Source organism: Dicentrarchus labrax, unplaced genomic scaffold (assembly GCF_905237075.1).
Source record: "Dicentrarchus labrax unplaced genomic scaffold, dlabrax2021, whole genome shotgun sequence".
In the NCBI taxonomy this organism is placed as follows: domain Eukaryota; kingdom Metazoa; phylum Chordata; class Actinopteri; family Moronidae; genus Dicentrarchus; species Dicentrarchus labrax.
The window spans coordinates 28,794,365-28,814,372 of NW_026136718.1; the positions used below are offsets into that span (position 1 = coordinate 28,794,365).

Below are 20,008 nucleotides of genomic sequence, written 5' to 3' on the forward strand. Positions count from 1 at the left end.
GTGCTATAGTAACCAGAAACCCACATACACTGCCGGGGTCCCACAAACTTCCCAAGAGTTGGTGTCTGTCTGTGAGCTTTGATTCCCATAGTTTAAGGATAGAAGAATTTTCGATTAGGGCCTCGTAGTTTTAAAAGTTACTCCCGTAATATTTTAAAGTTACTGCCGTATCGCAAAATCCACCATCGCTCCTTAATCACCCAATATTAATAATTCATTTACTGTCCACATATTCTGTTACTTGTTGTAATTTTTTTGCTTTATCATTTCATGCAATTTACTCTTCATTCATTTAGTTAATAAACATATATAACCAGATGTCCTTGTCGGTGCAGGTTTGATTTGATGCGGGGAAATCGATGAATCGTGTAAAAGAAATCACTACCTCAGAAATATGAGATTGAATATAGATTTTGAAATTTAATAAATTGATTTGAAATTGATATTCCAGTAGCTAAACAACGGAGGTGGTGCCCCATTTACGAGTGTATTATTAATCACCAGTGATTAATTACCTTTCTTATTAAATAGTAGTGTAACCCCTACACTGGTCCCTTCATCATCATCTGCTCCCTCATCATCATCTGCTGCCTCTTCACCATCATCTCTAGCCCTCTCCAACTGCCTGGAGGAGATTAGGGCGTGGATGAGTCACAACTTCCTCCAGCTGAACAGCTCTAAAACTGAAGCCATACAAACCAATTCAATTCAGTTCAATTCAATTTTATTTGTATAGCGCCAATTCATAACAGAAGTTATCTCAGGACACTTTTCAAATAGAGCAGGTCTAGACCGAACTCTTTAAAACATTAATTACAGAGACCCAACAGTACCACCATGAGCAAGCACTTGGCGACAAGGGCAAGGAAAAACTGCCTGTTAAAAGGCAGAAACCTAGGAACCACCATCTCCTTCTCCGGTCAAGACATCCCCCTCTCAACCACAGTTACCAACCTCGGTGTGAAGCTGGACCCACAACTGACCTTTGCAAACCACATCAAACATCTTTACAAAACCTTCTTTTTCCATATCAGGAACATTTCAAAACTCCGCCCCTTCCTCACTTTCTCTGACGCAGAAAAACTCGTCCACGCCTTAATCTCCTCCAGGCTTGATTACTGTAACAGCCTGCTCATCGGTATAGCCAATAAACACCTTCAGAAACTTCATTCATTCAGAAGTGTGCGCCCAAACAAAAACCAAAACCACTCACCCCATTCTTCAGAACCTACTGGTTCCCCATAACCTCAAGAATTCAATAAAGATCGCCCTATCACCCACCTTGCATCACAGCAACACCCTGCAACCATCCAAAGCACAAACCTCCCATCAGCCACGCTCAAGACGCACCATGGAGACGAGCCTCGCCGCTGCTCTCCTCACATCGAACTCCCCCGAACATCTCAAAACCCCAGTCTGTGGACACTTTAAAACTTAAAACGTTTTTGTTCAGGCAGGCGTTCTTAAGTTGTCCTTAGATTTTTCTAATTTCACAATGCACTTCAACTCCTCTTTTAGCTGTTTTTGTTAATGTATTTTATCACTTGTATTTTTATTTGTTGCTGATTTTAATGTGTTATTGCCCTTAGTGTTTTTGTCATTTTGTTTTTTTTTGTTTTTTTTCTTGGTTTCTGTAGCACTTTGAGATTCTTTTATGAAAAGTGCTTTACAAATAAAATGTATTATTATTATTATTATTATTACTGAGGCACTCACGTGAAGGCAGTGTGGACAACCCAGGTGACGTCGTCATGCGATATTTGCATATCAAATAAGCACCCTAGGTGTACACTGCTGCGCTCCTCCCCTTGTGCCTTGTGTGTGCATGCTGTGTGAACTGCGACTCTGTTCGTGTTAAAGAGTCGTTCAATAGATTTGGTTCGTTCGTGAACGTCACAACTCTATTCTGTGTGTTTTTACCTACACCCCAAGTTGAGCATCACTACCAGCAACTATTCAATAGTACTTAATGCTAGCACAGCACCAAGGTAACCATATGTCACACTAAAACACAGTAACGGGCCCAATGTTAATCAATCTACTCTTGTCAATATTGCAATATTGCAATGATGTTAGCAGTGCAAATCTCCTATAATCAGGGCTATTAGCAATTCAAGTGCATGAGGCAGTGAAGCATTAGTGTGTGTAATAATGTATCCAGGATGCATTCCTCCTCCTCATCAGTCTTTGTCAGCACACACCATCCTTATAGATATATCAGAGCGCTGACACTAGAGATCTGTCACAAGAGCACATTTTATTTTGATTTTTGCTGCCTTGCCACATACTACTGTCTTTTCAGATCCTGTCAAACCACTTTGTTCATGCCATTCCCCATTACTTGAACCTCCCCTTCCTACCTGTCCTCCAATTGATCCTTCCTAAGCCCCGCCCATTTGTGGAACCTCTGTCAGAACGTCCTTCTTTCCTGTACTTAGATATGCTATGTGCTAGGCTCGTCTGTGTTGAAAAGACAACCATATTTTGGAGATGGTTAAAAGATAAAAGATACGTAGCCATATATAGTTACAGAGCTGCCAACTCTCACGGTTTCGCCGTGTGACACACGGTTTTGCCTGTTTCCACAAGCACTCACGCCACACATCCAATTTTCCACGCAAAAAAATTTTCTTTTTTGCGTGAGAAATTCCGATCATGGGCCGAGACTCGTTCGTTCCTTTTTAAACTCCCCGACGGTAGAGGCGCTGCACCCATATATGCTACACACTATGGCACCCCGAAGTTATTGAGTACTCACTCTCTTAAACTTTAAATCTTAATAATAAATTATTTGTTTGTGTGTGTGAAAGCTGTCATAACAAGCAGCAGGAGAGCACCTTGTTAACCTCGTGGTATACTGCATGCTCAAAATATCAGCTCATTTCATTGTTTATTTACTCACATGGCATTTATCTTTTTATTAACAGGCCAAAGAAAAGGACTGACACTGGACTTTTTCTGTAAGACCAAACAGCACTTCGAATAGGTAAGATGTATTCCAAATAAACATAAATACAGGAAATGTGTGCAATAGAAGTAGACATGTTTTTGTAACTGAGAGTAGAGTTATTAAACCAACATGACAATTTGAATTCTTTTAAGGTTTCAAAGATGTCCCATAAGAGACCTTTGCCAGGACAAAAGCGAAACCTTTTATTTTATTTAAAGAACCAGCCAAGTAAGAAAAGACCGACAAACACACTGACAGAACAGCCAGAACGACTGATAGAAACGACAGGACAACAGACAGAGGAGCAACACACAGGACAGAGAGAGCAACAGACAGGACAGACAGACGCACATGCAGAGGAGCAACAGACAGGACAGATAGAACGACCAACAGGGCAGATGGAAGAAGACACAGAGGGACAGACAGAAGAGACCCCCCCAATCCAACAGCAGGGCCAGAAGAGTCGTGCTCTGGCTGGAGCAGCAACATATAGATGCATTTTCAAAAATAAGTGGACCTCTTCATGGCCATTTATTACCAGAGGGAGCCTCAACACACACTACTGGTGTGCAGTATGCCGTTTTGAAAACTCATGTTGCCACCAGGGTGTGACAGATGTAGTGCGCCACATAAAAATCAAAGGCCACCAAGAAAAGTAACAGGCTCTCCAGTCCATAGCCACAATATCCCAATATGCAGTGCCCGTTCCCTCTGTTGCGGGGATGTCTGCACAAGAGGTTAAGCTATGATATGTGTAATGGTCCTGTCAAGGTTCAGTCAAGAGTTTTGTGTTATAGTTGATCATGGTAATCATGGTTTGTAGTACAGTTTTCTTAATTTGAGATCTGAGTTGCTGAATGTGTTTTTTTTACCTGTGCCCTATTATTGCAGGTGTTGATTTGAAATAAACTATGGTCTTTTGGGAGGATTAATAATTTTTAATTTCTTACAGACAAGAAGGGCTGAGGTCAAAATGACAGCTGGGTTGGTAGTGCACAACCTCCCCCTAGCCTTTGCGGACCACCTGGGGCCTCTCCTAAAAGAATGTTTCGGAGATTCAAAGACAGCGCAGGAGTACAGGTGTGCCAGGACTAAGTCATCCTGCATTATCAATGAAGCACTCGCACCCTATTTCACACAGAAGCTTGTGAAGGAGATGAAAAAGGCACCGTACACCCTGGTTACGGATGGGTCGAATGACACTGGTATTTCCCAAACTATTTGAGATTTTTCTCCTCTGCAAAACATTTGCTTTGTGTGTTTTTAAACATCACAACATGATTCTAACTCATCATTATAGGTTAGGAAAAGATGAACCCGCTTACTGCCCGGGTCTTCTTGGGCAGCAAAGTTGTCCACCAGTTTTTAAGTATGTGCACAACAAGTGGGACGAGATGTGGGACAGCAAGTGAGATCTTCACCAAAATGAACTCCATCTTAGAGGAGCACGGCATCCCTTGGGAGAACTGCATTGGTCTCTCAGTCGACAATGCAGCTGTGAACATTGGATCACGTAATTCCATTGCCTCTAGGGTCCTTGAGAAGCATCCCAACACCTATATTCATAGTTGTCCTTGTCATGTGGCACATAACACCGCCAAAGCTGCAGGAGTGGGATTTTTTGTGTAACTTTTTATTTGTATCCTAATTATGTGCATTGACTGAATGTGTTATGATTTGATTAATGCATTGCAGGTGTCCGGTTTTGATTTGGAGGATATGGTAGTGGACATCGGTTACTGGTTCAAGGGTAGCACAAATCGGAAAGGATACCTGACAGGTATGCATGTTTGATACTATTAAGTGTAATATTGAAATGCTGAGCTGTAGAAAATATAAGATATGGAATTAAATGTCTCCAAGAAGGCCACAGGCCAGTATAACCATGCCCACAGATCATAGACAAGGACTTTACCCAGCTTCTGATCTGCATCTGATACTGATTATGCCCCTTTTTTTGTAATGCATTCATTTGTTTTATTGCTTGAAAAAGTTGTACTGTTTAAGCACTTTATTTGTTGCACTTTATTTGTTTCTGCTGGACCATGTGGTGGGAGGCTTTGAATATAGAATAATGTCCCTCCCTAACTAATCTTGTGTCGTTTTGTGGCTGAACATAAATCATGAAGTGCTCTTAAAACTACAATTATTCACAACATAGGTTAGGTTTCAGTTAAGAATTAGTTTAATGCCATTCTAATCAAAATATCAATCAACCTACAGATACCTAGGTCAAATCTTAAATGCTGGTCTATGAATAAGGCTTTATTGTGATACAGGCAGTCATTTAGGCACAACAATAGTTTTCTGGTTGATGTTCAGCTCAAGTCTAGAAGGCCCAGATTATCAGAATAAGTTCAGGTATTGCACATCTTTAGCAGACCACCCAAAAATCCACTAGAATGCAGGAAATCACATCTACTTAATCCAAAATTTCCTGGGGGTGGACCTTCAGCTATGTCTGCTTCTCAGAATGTAACCAATATTGTCCATCTCCAGTAGGCTGCCCCTGTCAGCGGCTTTGGGCCTCCCCACAAATACCTGAATGCAGGGTACAACATGGGTGCAACATCAAATGAATTCCAATTCTCGGATATCTGAGCCACCAACTTGTGTGGCTGCGTGTGCGGCATAATTTTGGTCACCCCCGACAAAATCTCACTCCAAGGTTTTTTGAACCTGATTATTTCTTCATTAGAGACATTTGTCAGCGACAATGTAGTTTCACAAACGGATTAACAACAGAGATGGATATTTGAAGTTTAGCTAGTAATTCTCTACAGCCGTTCATTATGACTGGGGCTGTAGTCCTCAGAGGTCCAGAGAGAATAAAATACTCTCAGGTCTGGATCTACCATCACAGCTGATGTCAAGTAATAAGCTTCAAACACCTATGGCTGGGAGCAGCCTGGATACAAGTGGATCCAAACCATCAAGGAGTGGGAGAAGAATGTCTACTTTAGAGTCAGTGAGGCTAGATATTGTACTGTGGCTTCACAACCTCACATATTCAATCCCTGAGCTGCACACCATTTGCCACAGTTTTGCTATCTTTCCTGAAACCCTAACCCTAACCCTCATTAAAACAGTCAAAAAACTATTTTCCAAAAGTCAAACTTTAGCAGCTTGAGCTAGACCAGCATGCTTGTCTTCACATCTGAATGAAATGTAGCCTGTCTCATACACATACATGCACTCATAGCTGCACACAATGTAAGTGGGTGGTGCACTATTAGTTTAATTGAGTGAAGAGTGCATTATAATGTCTACAAGTCAAACTTGTTCCTATTTGCCCCTGGCTGCTTCGGCTGCTGCATAGCAAGTGGCCTCACTTGGTAGGGATGATTCGACAGACAGAAACCTCTCCCTGTATTATAGTATATAATACTCCTTCTATTGCTTCTTGACCACAGCATCGGCCAAAATGCTTTTTTAGCCCAATAGGTCCATACTATGTAATGAAAAGTAAGTACATACTATAAAGGATTTTCATACTTAGCCATTATATCATTCCTCTCTCCCAAATCATCCATTCAGTAGAAAATAACGATAATTTAGGGTGTAGGTTGTGTCAAGCATATATGCTTTATAACTTGAGCTCACATTTTTATTTCCAGTTCTTTTATATCTGGTCAGTCTCAAAAAAGTATTCACCCTTTTCCATTAGGATCTCCATTGGAATCAGCTTACAATATTACTGATTTGTAACTGCTCTAACTGGAGAGTGTGTCCTGTCCTAAAACATATCTTGAAAAACCTAAGCCTCCAATCAAAATTAAATTCACATTGTTTAAATTCAATTTTTAAATTTCCATCTCTTACTCTGGTCTGTGCACTTAAGAAACATTTTCTTTTGCTGAGTGCAAGTTAAGCTGTAAATCATTCACAGCTAAGCAGACGTCCTACCAGAACAGAGTTCCTCTACTTGATTCCAACGGTAAAGCGTCAGAAACCAGCTATGACCTGGTCATCAACACTGATCATGCAGTGAGATATCTGGATCAAATCTTAATAGCTTCTGCAGCTATTTTCAGCTTAGTGATTTCCATTCTAGCCTCCCAAGACCCGAGCTCTTGTTTACTATGCATTTTTTTATTTCTCTTATTACTCTCGCTATTTGGGCTTATTGGGACCTGATAAGTATAAAAACTAAGCATCATCTTTTGACATGATGTAGTTTTTGAGAAAAACTATGTCCACATACAGGGGCACTCGTTTTGAATTTCCATATAACAAAATAAATTCACCATTGTGTAATAAAGTGCAAAACTCTTTATTTCCACCCTGAACACAGCAGTGTTTTTCCTGACTGCTTTTGCATTTATTCATAACACATATGAACATGTTTTGAGCATCACAGTGCAAAAAAACAAAACGAGAAACAAAAATGTTGCCCTTTCAGACAGTCACATCTACAACATGGCTCGTTTTAAGTGCTGCAAACAGTTGCAGGAAGACATCATATGTCTGTAACAAAGTATAAAACATTTTGCATTGTCACTGTTCCATAAAATTTGAAGAAACATTTAACATGTCCAAAAGCCTTGTTATTTACTTACACTCCAAAACTACTACTACTTCAAACTAGGAATGCCCTTTTTTCTGTAGGAAAGTGTTCACACCTATGTGTGAAAGGCTGTGTAACAGTTGCGATACCCTTGCAAGCACAGGAACACCTTGCATGTCACACCCTACACTTAAGTTTTCCCAGAGCAGCTTTTCGCTCTGCAGTATGCTGCATTCTTCAGGTTGACCACCTCTGGAAGATGTGCATTAGCCCTCCTGCAGACTGAGATATGGGGCATTGCCTTTACTGGACGTTTTTTCCCTTGCTCCGATAGGTCTGCGTCATCTGCCAGTTCCGAAAGGTCTGCGTCGTCATCTCAAGGCTTTGGACCAGTAAAGCCTGATTTGTGGGTATGGGGTGAAGGACATCAATATACAGGCACCAAAAAAATAAGAAAATCTCATCAACTGATGTTTTGAGTAGGTCCCCACTTCTAGCCAGTGACGTTGCATTAGAGCGATCTGCAATCATTTTCATCAAATCTTTATCAATATACTGTTCTACATAGTCCAGTGGGGTCCAGCCTTCTCTGTTCTGCTCGGTTTCCTCCTCATGCTCAAACTGGGCTAGGTTTGGCGTCAACAGAGTAGCCCTCCAGCGGCCCCCCCCCCCCCCCCCCCCTTTTTTTTTCTTTTTTTTTTTTTTTTTTTTTTTTTTTTTTCCCCTTTTTTTTTCCCCCCCCCCCCCCCCCCCTCCTTAATTTGGCCTCCTTCTTGAACTTTCTTTTTTTTTTCCAAATGTTTTCTTTTCCCTTCCTTTTTTTGTGGGGGTGGGGTTGGGGTCTTTTTTCCCCCTTTCTTTCCCCCCCCCCCCCCCTCCTCCCCTTTTTGGGGGTTTTTTTTTTTTTTCCCCACCCGTTTTTTTTTTTTTAAAAAAAACCCCTTTTTTCTTTTTTTTAAAAAGAAAAAAAAAATCAAAATAAAAATGTATGTAAATTTTTTTTTAAAAATTTTTTTTTTTTTTTTTTACTGTTGTTGAGTATTGTTTGTTACCAAAATCTTCCCAAACTACATTCTCACTCACATTTTTGCTAACATATTAACATTTTCAACAAAACTAAGTCCCTCTATCCACATACATAGACATCATGTTTAGCAGCATAGTAGATTGTTACTGTTACTAATTTTTGTCAAATTTGTATGCCATGGCAAATTTGATTGGATTTTTTAGCTGGTTGATGTTTGGGTCGGGCATCCCTGTGTCCTCTTGGCCATCTTGAATTTAAAGGGGAACTTGGCAACTATTTCAACTTAATAAACCCGTTTAGAAATCATTTGGATGGTTAACCCTTTAGGCGCCGGGTTTTATTTTGAAAAATACTAGATTTTGACATCAAAATTTCAGGAGGCTCTGACTTGAAAGTGGTTTGAGATAGAGACACAGTGTAAATGAGACAAATATTGAGAATGACCTAAAGTTTATCTAGTGAGTAAATTTCCCCATGTAATTTGCATATTATGACGTCATATGGTGTCAGGGACCGAGCTGGCAGGCATGAGGAGTCAAAGGTAAATTTTCACAAAAAGTCCTTTTATTCACAAAAAAAGTGAAAATAATCAATTTACAAAATATACAAAATGTTCTGGGCCCATAAAAGAGGTCAACTAAACAAAACTTAACTCAAGCTACATTAACTGAACGAACAACACATACTGAACAAACACACCAAACCAACCCAACTAAACTGAGACATTGGGGGAACTTAAATAGTGGTTGATCAGGCCACTCTGACACACAGGGGGAATAGACTAAAACATAACATTTAAACAAACCATAATACCCTCCAATAATATCCAGATAATGCAGCCAATTATTAACTAAGGAAAATACTGAAATACTAAACATCAAAAAGCATAATAATCAGAAATAACTAAACTCAAACAAAGAGAAATCACTTCCTCTCCCCATGATTCCAGCCAACATGGTGTAGCCCAATTATCGGCCCAACCCCTTTTAAGTGTCTCTGAATCTGCCGGCACTTCCTTTGTCAGCCATGCAACATCGTCAGCAGCAGCACCCAGGAACTGGTAACTCAAAGAAAAATGAATTAATGCAATGAAAAATAACCTGAGTGAATCTAATACTACAGAAAATTGACAACAAAAGTTAACTAATTGTGTGCACCCAAAAAGATAACTACTGTCAAAACCGGATAATAAAACTATGTATTATGAATCCAAAATCTGTGTCCAGTTATTTATTGTCAATCGTGTCTAATGTTCTAAGCCTAAATATAATCAAACAAAGAGTTACCACCATGCGCTTTGTGCCTCAATGTGGTGCTGCTAGGGTGGCCATCACATATGGCGACGGCCATATTGGATTATATAATTTCCATGAAATACCTGATATTTTGAAAGAGAGTTGAACTTATTTCATCAGATTCACCCCCCTCCATCTATTTGTTATGTTGTCCAGGTATCAAATGTACAGGGAAAAGTAAATTGTAAGCCAACAGTCATAAACTAGAACTATTACTACCACAAAACTCATGTAAACAGTAGGCGTTTTTTATGATTTTTTACCCACTACCACCCCCCCCAATTGGAGGACACTTTTTCTTTTCTTTTTTATTCTCTTCTTCATTATTATTATTATTATCGTCATTATTATTATCATCATCATTATAATATGATAATAATAATAACAGTAGGCGTCTTTTAGCTGCAGAGGCCTAATCTGATCTATCCAGATAAAAGTTTGTAGTATTTGTAGAGTGTGGAACCTCTCATTGCAAGGCAAAGTTCAGAGACAATATGAACAATATTGAGACCCCACCACATAGCTCACAAATGGACAGGTACACATCCGCATCGGATGGCTGCGCCACTGCCGCGCATGGACGCACTGTGACCGGCGCGGTAGAAAGAGTGAACACTAACGCTGGTCCCAGCGCTATTCTCACCACCCCCGCTACTTCTACCACATCCATTAGCTCCCCTACCGATACTACGAGTTCGTGTAGTACTCCCACCTATGTTGGACAAAGGGTCGTGTGTTTGTGCTTGTGTGTTTTCCTCGCTCTGCCTGGCAGCGCCGGTTCAAAGACGCACCGTGCCTATCACGCTCACTAAACGACCGGCCGTCATCTCCCTAAGGTAGATTTTCCCCTTCAGAATCAGAGTCAGCGAATAGGAGACCCATCACTTCCCTAATCATCAACTTTTAGCTTGTCATTTTCGTTTATTTCGTCTCAATAACTCCTAAATCCAGCAATACCGCTTCAGCATAAATAGCGCCATGGCGCACTATTTCCGGTTTCTCGCCCAACAGTTTGGACGGGTCTTCCTCGAACATTTTGCATTGAAACATGATGTTTTCTGAGCTAAGGTCTACGTACGGGATGTCTGCCAACTAGTGGAGGGGAGTATGAATGAGATATAACACTCTATTAGGAGAAAACAGCTGTTTGATTCAGTACCGCGTCCTGACGCAATTTTGCGACTTTGGCGCTTAAAGGGTTAAATGGCCTGTTCCGGTGAAAATGGTGACTTTCCCTGCTCCCCCTAGCGTCCCCAGTTGGAAAACCAACCTTGCCACTTTGGGACTACCGTCCCGTTAAGTTGGAAATAGGAAGTATCGTGAGAAGCGAGAACGAGCGAGAAACACAAACTGCTTAACGGCAATTCCCCATAAACGCACAATACCCCTCAATACCGGTTAGCCACGCCGGCTATAAGAACAAGTTACAATGAATGTATTACCCACCTCGGTAGACATTGCTCCACACGAAAAAGTTGCCCGGCAACAAATGCACATCAGCAGCGGTAGAAAGGGGGAGGAGGGGGCCGCAAGTGAGTTTTTTTACGACAGTGTTTTGAAATATACGTCCCAGAGCTGTAGGGGGAGCTGGTTGAGAAAACATGCAAAGGCATGCAAAAACCTGTATGTTGTGTCTCAAGTTTGTTAAGTTTAGTCATGGTCATGTTAAGTGTTTTCTTGTTAGTCCTTCCTGTTTTATTTTGTACTCACCTTTTCCCTCACTGAGCAACCCTGACTTCCCTCTGTGTGTTTTCCCCCCTTTGTAATTGTCTGCCCCACCCCTGATTGCTTTCACCTGTTTCCACTCTCAAATGGTATAAATAGTCCATGTTTCCCTTTTGTCTTTGTCAGTTTGTCATGTTCTGTAAGTCAGTGAGTATTGTCAAGTGTTGTAATTCAGAGTCCAAGTTATTCCTATCAAAGTTAGACTTTTGTTTGCGTTTTGGAAATCCTCCTTGTGAGCGACTTTTGTTTGTACTTTTGAAATCCTCCTAGATATCGACTTTTGTTGAAAAAATAAATATCTTTTTTTTCAACTTTGTCTGTGCCAGAGTCGTGCATTTGGGTCCACCTGTATAGTGTCAGAGGTCGTGACACTGTAGTGTGTTGTACTCTTCTGACACCACTAGATGGGAGCGTAGACGCCCACGTATGTGGACATCGGGCCACCATTAAGCAGAATTAAGTATTATGGTACACAGTATGGAATGTTCCACCTCCACCTCCTGGGCACTGCTGAGGTCCCGTTGAGCAAGGCACCTAACCCCTAACTGCTCCTGCAGCATCGCTACATCACTCCTCCATCTGTCCAAATTTGCATGTCTATGAGCCCTGTGTGTGTTTGAGTGTATTTTGGGCTAGGGTTAGTATGTGTGTAAAACACTGAGTAAAAAATAATGTCCCCATTGGGGATTTATGAAATAAATCTTCTTTCCCTCTTACCTGTACCATTTATCCTTCTAGATGTTTTATGTAAGTTGCTGAGTTTTAGAGATGTCTGCCTTCTCTTGAATATAATGGAACCAAATTCTACTTGGTGCTACGGAGCCCCTAAAGGGACATGGGGAAAAAAAAAAAAAAAAGGAAACGTTTCTTTTTTTTTTTTTCATGTCCCTTTAGGGGCTCCGTATGGTGCTCAAAGTGCAAAAAAAAAAAAAAAAAGTTCCTGCATGAAACTACTCACAACACGATCTGTGAATTATTTTGAGTAACTGGGTCATGATTTCTGGAAAAAGGCAATGCTGTTGACTTTTGGAGCTTTGAGCACCTGTGTTATTTTCTATTATGCTTTAATATCACTGGGTGCTTTTACAATTTGTTTTTTCCAGTGTAAAAAGCAAATTGGCTCACATAGCCATCTTGAAAAACATTGATTTTGATCATGCTTTTGAAAGTAGGGGGGCCCAATTTACATAAAATGACCCACAGATGTGAAGAGAACAAATGTGGAAGTCACATGTAAGGTAGAAGTGAGGGACTGAGAGAGAGCACAATATCTGTTTGTGTGCTAGACAGAGCTAGGCAAAAACAGTGCCACAGGATTAGTACATTTTTGCGCTGGAGGGTGAATTCCATGTCATTTGTAATGCAGTTTTGACACACACACAGGCACACACACACACACACACACACACACACACACACACACACACACTTAAACAAATCAGCCTGACTGAGGTAGACCACCACTCTGCCTCTCTCAGTAAGACATGCTCCCTCCCAGAGATGATCAAAGCAGAATCACTGAGTCCCTGCTGTAAAACATGACAACGCTGCATGCAGTCCGCTCTCACAGGCAACATTTTTTCCTTTTTTCCTTTTTTTTTTTTTTTTATGTGTGTCAGTTAATTTGCTTTGAACACACTGGGCCTTGCAAACATTGCCTAACATGGAACAAAAACAAAGAAACAGATGATATATTCCAATTTATATGCCAGTAACATCAAAAACAGACATCTTTAATCTGTCAGGGAGCTCTCTGACACAGGGAAGAAACCATAATAGCTGGAGGAGATTCTGCCATGTAGAATTTGTTTTGTTTAACTCTCTAAAAACTCACTAAAAAACTAAACTATATATGTCTATGTATGTAGAAATAGAGATAGATGTAGACATAGATATAGATATATATACAGAAAATGTCGGTCTCTCTAAGTACCACCATTATGACTGATGTTAAAATACAGCAGTGTAGGCCGACCCTATTCGGTTGCAGACAGACAGTTCACACAGGAGGACGCTTTATTCCTAATAAGAAGATTAGACTAAAATATTTATTGTTGACTTTTGTTGAGTCCTGAATGGAACTGATTCAAGAACCAAAGCTAATTTGGTTGAAAAGAAGTCCTCCTGGTCCACACTTCTCTTCCCACTAGTTCCCATTTGGAGCCACAATTGCAGTGTTTTTGAACCTTTTATTTTACCTCCTCTCACTATCTTACCATCACAGCTCCTAACTGATCATGGATGGGAGGCCATACATTCATGAACGTGACTACGTAGCAGGCTCATACTGAAACAAAATATTACACAAAATGCAAAACTTCCAAAAAGTATTTTCATTCAAAATTGCGTAGTACTTTGGTAGTATTATGTCTTTAAATTATATTATTTCATTTAATAAATATATTTCAGAGATTCCTCTGCATACTAGCTAGAGGTAACTCTTATTGCGCCTGTGGTGCACGTACCATAGATTGAAAAGCAATGGTTTCAATTATGACAGGCCATCATAATTTACAAGATCACATGTTGTGTATGTCAAAACTTAATCTTGTAAGAAGTGACTAGTGCAAGCTAAGAAGTTGGAAGAAGTTGAACCAAAGCAAAGCTAGCATAGGAAGGCTAAGGACACGGAACCTCTAATGTTGTCATGTATTTAGAAAATATAGGATATCATTTTAAAAACAGGGTGGCATCATTTTTGTTTTGCTTTGTGGTGTGTAAATTATAATTGGAACCAAACTGTATTTGTGTTGGATGTGGGTCAATGAGTTTGTAATTGGAAAATGCATTCAGGGATAAGGTTCTGTGACCATGAAGCAAACTATATTATGTTGTGTTATTCCATGTTTAATTTTACAGGCTTACAGTATAATAGTTTTTGTTCAAATAAAAAGATAACAATAAAAAGATAACAAACATTGTTGAACATTGGTGTCCAACCTTCAGCAAATCCTGGGCGCTGTGGTAGATAGTCAGTGAAATAAATTATCCCCTGAAGCTCAACAGGAGAAGAACACACAAGAACTGGATTAGTACAGTTGTGTATGCATGTCCTAAATAACTTGAGTGAACATCATAAAAGACAAAAGTAACATCCTATGCTACTGTAAATATTGTTGCTGTGGCGACCATTGTGTGTGCTGGCTGATTTTGTTTGGTTTGTTTATGGTTTTTGCTGGTTTGGAAAATTGCTGTGGTGACTTTATACTGTTTGATAATTTCATTTTTGCATTTGTTGGTGGGAAGATACACAATTTGAGCAGTTTAATTATATATATTGAGGTTAATTTACATAAATAAGCATTATGGTTAATTGTTGCATTGCAGGGTGTGGTCTTATGTATATCACAGAGAGTGATCTTGCTATAGTTGTTTTGTTGACTCTTTTGTTTGACACTGTAGATAAATACCTGATAAGAATATAATTTCCAACTGATCATACTGAACTTATATACTTGACAATATTTTTAAGCCTGTTGTGTTATTTGGAGTGATTGAGTGTTTACCTAGGACATAGTTTTTTACTGTGGTTTTCCCCTTAGATCCCATCATCGTGAGGTTTGCAGCCATTGTCTTATAATCCTGCACAGCGCAGCTAGGAGAGCTAGATTTTAGAATATTTGCAATGTCTGTCTATGTATGTGTCCAAAGCAGCAGACTGACAGTTGGGGCATATCAATTACTATTCTTTAAAGCCTAATGATTTTATGGACCCTGTAGTGGTGCTATTGGGTACGCCTAACGTTACTGCACATTTTAGGGACAACAAATATTAGAGACGCTAAGGACATAATCAGAGAAGCTGCACTACCATATATTATAATATAATAATAATCATTCTTTATTGTGAGCAATAACACAGGGGTAGAGTAAAGACATTCTAGTCAAAAAATGTCCACATGAAAAAGGGGACGACATATTAAATTAATTTTGGTCTCCCTCAGTTTTAGGTCCAGCTTTGCACTCATTGTTAGAGGCCTCTGGATCATGCGCTGCAATAATTCCAGTGTATGAATTATCTGACACTAATTGTGAAACTATCACAGAAAATAACATCTCCGGCAGGCTTTCTAGGCTAGAAAAACACAGAACCACTAAAGTATGACCTGTGAAGTGGTCTCAAAATTGACACCGTCGCAACCACCAAGTTTGGTAGAATTGTAAATACGGGTTGAGTTTGAATGAGGACATAACGGAGTATTGTGAGCCGGCGATGCAGAGAAATTTGCCCAACATCATGACAACTGTAACCCCACTTGTGATGGTGCTACGGAAGTACAAGAAAAACAAAGTGACTTTATCCTGGAATGCATGATGAAAGACTGCCAGTGACTGATCAGTGACTGGCTCGGTGTATGAACAAACCGTTGGGGAAATGAAGAGATTCTTCGATGCCGAGTAAAAAGACTAAATCAAAAAGACACAGCTAGGGCTAAAGTTTTGGGTGAGGCTAGGCGAGTGTTGGGATAGTTGTAAAGAACAAGCTGTGGTTGACACAAAACAGCAATAATCCAAAGCACACCACATGTGTCCCTCAGAGTGTCGCCTTCTCATTACCCTATAGACTTAATTAATCCCCGGAGGGAAATTGAGTCATCATAGCAGCCAGGTACATCAAAATACAATAAAATACAATAGAATAAAATACAACGATAGAATAAAATACTTAGAAAAGATTTTAAAAAAAGATAAATAGGTAGGTAATGTGCAAAGAGTTGTAGTTGCAAGATGGTGGTAACAGTACTGATGACATGAGGGTAGTGTTATTGTTAATAACAGTATATGATAATAACAGTATATAATAATAACAGTATATAATGATAATATGAAAAATAATATAATAATAATATGTATATATAATATGATGGCTGAACAGATATACATGCATACACATAGATATTATACATTAATATTGATATAATGTAAACATGTGTCATATATTCAGCCTGTGCAAGGTGTGCATACATACATACTGTAATATATATACACAATATATATATAATATGTACACATATATATATATATATATATATATATATATATATAAGATATGATATGATATATGGCATATGTATAATAGATACTTGACTATACAAGAAGATATACATACAATAGATAATATCTTATTGTTATATAATAATAATAATAATAATAATCTGACAGACGCAGATGAGTAATAGAGTCTTATAACATTGGGGAGGAACGATTTTCTATATCATTCCTTAGAGCAGCGTGGTTGAATGAATTGAGTCTGTTGCTGAAGCTGCTCTTTAGCTTGTCCAGTGTTGTGTGGAGAGGGTGGGAGGGATTGTCCATCATTGCCAGCAGTTTTGCCAGCATCCTCTCCTCCACCACCTCCTCCAGGGTGACAAGCTTCAAGCCAACAACAGACTCGGCCTTTCTTAATGAGTTTGTTCAGTCTGTTGGCTTCCTTTGCCTTGATGCCCTCACCCCAGGACACCGCAGCAAAGAAGATGGTGCTCGCCACAACAGACTGATAGAACATCTGCAACATCCTGTTGCAGACATTGAAAGACCTGAGCCTCCTCAGGAAGTAAAGCCGGCTCAGGCCTTTCTTGTAGATGGCCTCTGAGTTAGTGGACCAGTCCAGTTTGTTATCTAGTGTGACAACCAAGTACTTATACGCCGACACCATATCCGCATCTGTCCCACCGATGTTGACAGGAGAGGGCAGGGGCTTGTTCCTCCTAAAATCCACCACCATCTCCTTTGTCTTTGCCACGTTCAACTGCAGGTGGTTCTCCCCACACCACTTCACAAAGTGGTCGACCAGGTCCCTGTACTCAGCCTCCCTCCCACCCTCAACACACCCCACAATAGCTGTGTCATCAGAGAATTTCTGCAGATGACAGTTAAGGATGACGATCCCACCATTTCATTGCATGCTCTGGCTGAGGTACAGTCGACTGCCCCTGCAGAGGAGAAACGACTTTGGTTTGACGGGAGTTGTTAAAGACTGCTCCACTGGACATTTTTTTGTTTTGCCACAGGGTTGTTGGTGGTACCTGCATCTTTAATACCACAGTTGTTTGTTTTTTGTGCATTGTGTTTACCATGTTGCAAGGGGGGAAAAATTGAAAGTGTTACAAGACACTTGGTGGTCTCAATACATGAAAAAAAGAGAAAAGAAATAAAAAACTGATACAATCATGTGAAATCTACTTAGAACATTATCATCAGATGGCCCTTTCAAGCAAAGTAAAACCTGTACAAAAAAAACAAACAAACAAAAGTTGACAGAAAACAAAAAAGGCTGATGCCATAATGATTGCAAAAATTGACCAAATTGGAAAATTAGCTCTGATAGTGATAGTCATTTTGACAATGCTTTAATGAGGAGAATATGTCAATCAGTAAGAATCAAACATACGTTGGGAAGTGTGTTTCATCCCCAATCACAAAAGCTGATGGGATGTTGAAGGAAAATCTGCAGGGAAACTAAGATGGACTGGGTGACTGCACTGCTGCTTGCACAACTGAGTATGAGAATGCATACTAACAGAATAACCCATAACCCCACATTAAATGCTAACAGGGCGACCTATGCCAGCATCGCATTTGAGAGGACTCCATAAGGGTCTGCCACTTGATTTGCTGATGAAAGAAATGCTTTGCTGTGTCCACTGACTATTGAATATGCATGAGCCTTTGTTCAAACAGGTCAAAGGAGCAACTGAGAACCTTGAGAAGCTCTTCCTGACGACACCACTGAGGTGGAAGGAGGGTAATAAAACAACATTGCAAACGCCACAAAAGAGTGATAAGTGTATGAATGCCCACTACACAGAGATATGAACTCTGTATTGGAGTGAAGTCATTTCAGAAAATTCTAACATGTTGAGAAAAATCTTAGGCAGACGGTGTAAACCATCTAGCCTAGAGTGAGCTTGACCATATGGATTTCCTAACCTCTTAGAGAGGGAAGGTATACTGATGTTCCATTCTCTCAAGGTCCAGAACAGGGAAATTAGATACTTAACCAGCTTACACTGTCCAAATATAGTAAAAGAAATTAGGACTACATGATCTGTCATTATGACCAGTGAAGTATTTGTCTAACCACATAGCTCACATAAAGTGTACTTAGAACATGTAGTCAACCTGCATAAGAAGGGAAATCTATCATCTAATCACAAAAAGTATAACACAGGGGTTTTTCTATGTTTAGGCACAATGGCACTTACAATTAATTTTAAGTATTGACGTAAAATGAGAAGGTATCATTGAGACAATTACAAAAGTGGAAATAATGTTTGAAATTGAAAGTTCAGTCCTCCGTTTCAATGAGAATTTGTAAATTTTCTAAATGTAAATGCATGCATGTGTGTAGTTGCGTGAAGACAGCCACCCACGTTCTGTGTGTTCCAGAGGGCTCCATTCTGTAAGTTGGGGAAATAACATGAAGCATCCTTCAACTTCAGTGAACATCTCAGCTCTGTCAAATAATCCTAACAGATGATTTGTTAATTAAATTATCACCGGTTTAGCTCAAAAATCCTAGCAGGTCAATGCTGGCTCCCAAAAGTGACCCATGTAGGATACTAGAGAGCCAGAAGTAGGAGAGGATCTTCTTCCTGTGAGGTTATTAAAGGAATACATGTTAGGTCATTGTTACAATCACCCTTCTTAATCTTCAGAGTAAGCCCATAGCTAGCAACAAAAAAACAAAAAACAAAAGATCTCATCATTGATCTCAGCTCGTCGCGATTCTTCCATTCCAAGCATAAATAGCTTAATTTCTCAAGAGCGTTTTTCTTATACTATGCTTATGTAGAATACACAGTACCCAGAGGTTGGTGTATGGCTGGAAAAACTGACAGATGCCTTCAAGTCATACCTCTACACCCTTCGCAATGGCTGTTAAACAGACATGCGGTTGCCGCAGTAGCCCTCCTTGACAGAAGCATTTTGCTGGATTCTCGACCTGCAAACTTCATTTCGTATGGCATCTTTTACATGATTTTCTAGTAGTTGACTTTCCCTCGTCACCGCCAGCCCGCAGTATCTCTACAGTAGGAAGCTTTTCCAGGAGTTAGGCGTACCGCCTTCAGGAGAGAAACTGTAGGCCCTTATACGCGTTTTGGGATTTCTTGGCATAACTCTCGATAGAGTGCTCATGCAAGCATCTCTGCAACAAGACAAGCTGTCTCTCTAACTTTGCTATGCGCATTATCTCTCACGGTCATCCTTCATATGCCGCTTGCTGGTTTTGGCTAAATCTGTTAAAATCTTAAGATACTGTGTTCTTAGACAAAGGCTGTTGCTCAGATTTGTGGTTTTAGTCTTTGCTATGTGATAAATGGACCGGAATTTCTTTTTGTAATTACTATGTGGAATCTGTGGATTCCCCCTAGTTTTGACTGATGCAGCACCTCTTTTTGTTTTGGGGGGTTCTGATAATTAGTGGTTTGCAGACGTCTGGCCTACTGAAATTCAGTCCCTTCATCCAGTCTTCAGTCAGATGACAAATATATTGCAAACTA

At 39.9% G+C, this 20,008-nt stretch overlaps 1 long non-coding RNA gene across 1 annotated transcript in view; it reads right to left on the reverse strand.

Moving 5' to 3' along the window:
- Positions 1-707: 707 nt before the first annotated feature.
- LOC127350836 (uncharacterized) overlaps positions 708-20,008 on the reverse strand; it is a 30,671-nt gene continuing 11,370 nt past the window's right edge. Inside the window, exon 2 of the long non-coding RNA XR_007880647.1 lies at positions 708-848. This is a non-coding gene — a long non-coding RNA (uncharacterized LOC127350836). The remainder of the gene's footprint in view (positions 849-20,008) is intronic.